Here is a 5,567-nt window from a genome sequence, read left to right as displayed (position 1 = left end):
GTTATCTTAAATTATAGCAGGAGGTTTATCAATTATATATGGTGAAGCCTTAACAAAGTTTGAAGGCCACATGATCCAAATTTCTAAAAAGTTTTTTCTTTTTTTAAGAGAGAGCATGTGAGGAGGGGTTGGGAGGAGTAGAGGGAGAGAGAGCAACCATGCCTGCTGTGGAGCCTGATACGGGGCTCCATCCCATGACTCTGAGATCGTGATCTGAGTGGAAATCAAGAGTCAGATGCTTAACCAACAGAGCCACCCAGGTACCCCTAAACAGTTTTATTATTACCCCAGTAATGAGTTAATTCTTTTACTCACTAGATCATAAACTTGGTAAGTGTAGCAACTCCATCCATTTTGTTCATTATTGCCTCCCCAAAGCCTTGCACAGTGTCTGAAGCACAGTATATATGTGATATATATTTATCCAATGAAATTTTAAGAATAATTTTTAACCCCCTACTCTTTGTGTGATATTGTGCTAGGTGCTGGGGATTAAAAGTAAGCTTCATGCAATTCTTATCTTCATGACCTTTTCCCCAAAGGAATTGTCCCCAATGAGAGAATTTCAGGTAATATGGCAGAGTGACAAGAATAATTTGAGTTTGTCTCCCAATCATACCAAATAGACAAATTTCTGCTGTTTTTGAACATGTGGCTAATTTGTAGTGAGATCTATTTAGGCTACATGCTTGAAGTCACCAAGACGTGGCTGAGGTATAGAACATTCATTAGCTTTTATAGCTGCTCTTCCTTAGGATTTCCCAGCAACACTTTACCACATTTCTGAATCGGATCAGTGGCTCCTTCTTTCCAACAGCAGCCCAAGAAAACCAACAATACCAGAAATTATTATGTGCCTCAGTAATTCAATCCTTATAACCATCCTACGGAGTAGGTGGCACATTAAGGATCACGACGGCAATGGTACAGCTAGTGGATGGCAGAATTCAGACAGGACTTGAGATCTGCCTGAATTCAAAGACTGTAACCTTTGCCACTAATCAGTGTAGGAACTGACATGATAACAATAGGGTTGAGTTGGTATTGAGTGTGTGTGTGTGTGTGTGTGTGTGTAGTGTGCTTGTGAGGAGCAGGGTAAGCTTTTCCCCATATCATTGCAAAATGGAGAAAAAATGTGCATTATTCATTTGTGTTCAGCTTTAGACTTCTCACCACCCAGGATTCTGTTCAATGAAAAATTGCATAGTGACTCTGACAATTGAATCAATACTTCTATTAACTGTAACATGCAATTTGAAGGTTCAGGAGGTGATTGGATTATGTTTTGTAGAGTTATTATCTTCCATTGGTGGAGTCACGGCTGTAGAGGTACCAAGGAGTTTTTGAAATGTGTCTTTACTGCAGAAAGGTCATTTAGTCTTTTAAACAATGGCACTTTGGCCCTTTCACCCACCCCTGGCCCGAAGAGTTCAGGAATAGGTGCCATGTGCCCATGATCAATCCTTCAAACCTTTGTATGTACAGGACAGCCTGGCATTTTTTGTGTTGTCACCTTTCAAAAAATTTCCAATACCCCTAACATTTGATTTTTTTCCTCAGAATGTTCTCCTAAAATGTCTACATTTCTATTTCCTTTAGTTTTGCTTCCAATTTTGAACTCAGTGTGCTTTTCTTTTTTTTTTCCATTTTATTTTATTTCTTTTCAGCGTTCCAGCACTCATTGTTTATGCACCACACCCAGTGCTCCATGCAATACGTGCCCTTCAGTGTGTTTTTCTAAAGTCATTTCCCTCCCTCTAATTAACCTGATTCTATTACACACACATTCCCTATTCTTAGCTTCATTGTATCATCTACATAAATTATTAAACTTATTTCAGCTCTATCTCAGACCTTCTTTAACACCTATTCTTCAGAGTTCTTGGTTTCTTGCCATTTTCCCTGATTAGTCTCACATCTCTTTTTTCTAGTAATGACCTGGCAAGAAAATAATTTTTTTTATTGTTACTTTCACTTAATTTAATTCTTTTCACCAAGGGGCCAATTTAGTCAGATCACAAAGCCACTCTGAATTCTTTTGTTTGTCTCTTTCTAATATCCCACTAATGTGAACTGAAAGTAAAAAAAATATATATATATATATGTATATACAAACCTATATATATATATATATATATATAGAATGTGTAGGAAATGAGAATAAATGTTATAAAGATTTATATATTTATTTAATTAAAACATATACATCATCCAATTTTATTGGTCTAAGTTCTAAAAGGTAACTTCTGGGTAAAAATAATAATTGTACAAATAGCATATTACAGCAAAAAATTATCTTTTATGATTTAATTTTCAATTTTTATTTGATCTATGATTAATACAATATTTTATGTAGTATGTTTTATTTATTGTAACTTTTCACTGAAACATTTTCAAGAGTAGTGTAGCATCATTAACTTTCCTGTAGCCATTACTCAGTTTCGACCATTTTGAACTCATGACCTATAAATCTTGTTTTATCTACACTCCCAATCACTTTCTTCTACCCTCTGGAGTGTTTTGAAACAAATTCTAGCCATCACATCATTTTATAGGAGTATTTCAATATGTCTTCCTAAAGCTCTCCTCTGGAAGAAAAGCAGTTTTGAACTCTAAAGGACATAACCATAACCAGTTTTGAACTCTAAAGGACAGATAGATTGTAGACTCAATGGTATCCAGCTGTGTTCTCATTTCTTCTCTCTTACCCAAGTTCAAAGCAAGCAATTCTAATTTTTCTATTGCAGATCCCAGACCAGCAATACTATTAAAGACGAGAAGAAACAACATAATTTATCATTAGCTGTGTCCTAAATAAATTAATAAATACATACACATATGCAATATATATGATTGTATTTGTTTATATATATAATCCTTATATAACCTATGTGTTATTATTAAGATATATGTTATTATTATTTACTTTTTTTTAATAAGGAAATGAAATCCAGGAAAGATACAATGTCACTCATTTAGTAAGTGACAGAGTGGGGAGAACAAACTCAAGTCAGCCTTTTAAATTTTTTTTAAGATTTTATTTATTCATTTGAGAGAGAGAGAGCAAGCACTAGCAGGGGGAGCAGCAGAGGGGATGGCGAGCAGAATCCCCCCTGAGCAGGAGCCCGTGTGGGGCTCAATCCCAGCGCCCTGGATCATGACCTGAGCCGAAGGCAGATGCTTAACCCACTGAGCCACCTAGGTGCCCCTCAGGTCAGCCTTTTTATTATGCTGTGCTACTACTTCACAAGATTAAGAATTGGCTTCTTAATGTAAGGCTTTAGAAATGAATTTATTATGGCTGTGGTTATATAATAGCTGCTTATAGCTGCTTCCTGGATAGATTTTCCTAGTTCTGGTTCTCCTGTTACGCAATCTCTGCCTGGGTCCCTCTTCTCCCTGCCAGTCGATCTCTGCCCTAACCTGATCCACTGGAACCGCCACCACCTTTGTGAGCTCTGTCCATTCGGCAGGGTCTCAGTTGTGGCTTACTCAGCCGCCTGGCCTAGCCTCAGAACTCTACCCTTAAACTTCTTTTTGTTAACTCTTTTGATCTGATCTAATCGCTTTGGTTGAATTGACCAAAAGTTTCACACTGGCTTTATTAAGAGCTATGTGGAAATTTTATTTATAAATGTGGAATGGACATACTCTGAAGATTAAGAAAAAAACATCATATTTTCTTAGCTTGGGGATTTTTTGTTGGTTTTCATTTCAGTGAGAAAGTAGGGAATTGGTAGATGAGAGGGAGAAAATAGAAAACTCAGAGTAGATTTCAATGGGGGAAAACAATAGTTTTATCATTCATTTATCTGCATCTACTTACCTATATAATTTTATACTTTTATTTTTTGTTTACATATTTTATGGACGAATTAAAGACATTTGAAATAAGAATTAAATAAAATAAATGTTACTGCAGAAGTAAAAAGGAAGTCCAGAGAAAACATAAAAGTGGAAAGTCAAGTTAAGAGAAAAAAGAACACACATATGCAAGTAATAAGGATTTATCAGGTTATTATAAATTACATTTAAATTTAGCTCTCAGTTTTCTTGAAATAAATTTGGAAAGATGTAGTTGGGGACACAGTTTTGTTATCAGAGAAGTTGCTTGTCATTTGCTTAGGGGAAGTCATACTTCTCCCAGCAATAAGTTAGAAAATGTGTTTTTCACTTTGTTTTGTATGTAGGAACAGCTGAGTGATTTGGTAGATAATGTCTGAAAAAATATTTTAATAAAAATAAGAAGGATAGAATAAAATAGCTGTTTCCTTTAACTCTAAGATGAATGTTGGCCTCATGAGATTACAAAGCAACCACAGGAAGATTATTAAGTGAATAGTTAAGGCAATAAATATGTTGAAATTTTTATTACTTGATGTAAGCATAGAAATTAAGATTATGTAAGATGATAAAACATTGTATCTCCTTCAAATAAATATCACTTCATTTAACCAAATTTTCAAGGACAAGATAATCAGTTTGTTTAACCAAACTTTCAAAAACATGGATAATTTGGGATTGTTGTATTGTCTAATGAAGAATTGGAATGCTTGTATCTCATGTTATTCTTTGAGGGTGTATGTACTTACTTAAGAAAGCTGATAAGTGCTTGGTGTAGGGATTACCTAATGCCAGCCCTTGCAAAGTTGACTTTTTTCTTCTCCCAGACTGGAGGCCTCTGCCACAACCGTATTATGCCAGATCCTTTGTTAGGCCAAGAAGCATTTGAGCTTGAGCCCCTCTTCATATTTATTGAGGCAGGAGGTAGTGGAGTAGTGCTGTATGATCTTGCACCTGGCATTGTTCAATCCAGATGTCAGTTGGGATTGAAAAAATAACCCAGAACCCTGAGACAAACTGGGTCCCAATGATCAGTACAAGTTCTACTCAGTGAATATAGATTACAGCAAACTGAAGAAAAAGGTCCAGACTTCTAAATGGCATGTTTCACTATAAAGTTGCTTAGAATGAGGGCTTTCAGAAGCTGTCTGCACAATTTTCCACTTAACCAGGAAATATTTCCCCTCTAAATGTACAAAATTGTGTTGGTGTATTGTGTTGGGGTTTACACTGACTAATAAATATCTGAAACATGAAAAAAAAAAGCTGACAATCAAGTTGGTATTCTTTAGATAAAACTAGATAATCTGGCTATATGTCCAAAAAGCTGCTGGGTATTTTTAGGGAGGAGAGTGAGGAAAGTCTGGACTCAGAGAGTAAGATGCTAACAGTGGTTACCACTGGGAAGAGATAGTTGGAAGCAGTTGTCTACTTGTTGACTTTTCTACATTGCTCTCTAGACGGTGGGATTGTGTTCACTTCTACTTCTTTGTTTTTATATAGTTAAAAACTAGTAAATGCTAAAATGAATGAATCAATAAATTACATTAAATTAGGTTAGGCTAGGTTAAATGAGGAAGATATTTAGGACACTTATTTGGATGGATACTTCACATTGTTAATATTAGATATGCTACACAGTCACCGATGTAGGGGAGAAAAATCAAAACTAGAACATAGCACTTATAAAGCTGTTTTACTCTGGAAAATGTGGCATAAATGTG

The 5,567-nt window shown here is 35.5% G+C and overlaps 1 pseudogene; it reads left to right on the top strand.

Moving 5' to 3' along the window:
* The first annotated feature begins 685 nt into the window (after positions 1–685).
* Positions 686–4,959, top strand: LOC123394322 (annotated as a pseudogene).
* Positions 4,960–5,567: the final 608 nt, after the last annotated feature.

Source organism: Mustela putorius, unplaced genomic scaffold (genome assembly GCF_011764305.1).
Source record: "Mustela putorius furo isolate JIRA1106 unplaced genomic scaffold, ASM1176430v1.1 tig00003834_pilon_pilon_pilon, whole genome shotgun sequence".
Taxonomy (NCBI): domain Eukaryota; kingdom Metazoa; phylum Chordata; class Mammalia; order Carnivora; family Mustelidae; genus Mustela; species Mustela putorius.
The sequence above is the reverse complement of the archived record's forward strand: the minus strand, read 5'-3'. Positions and strand labels throughout refer to the sequence as shown.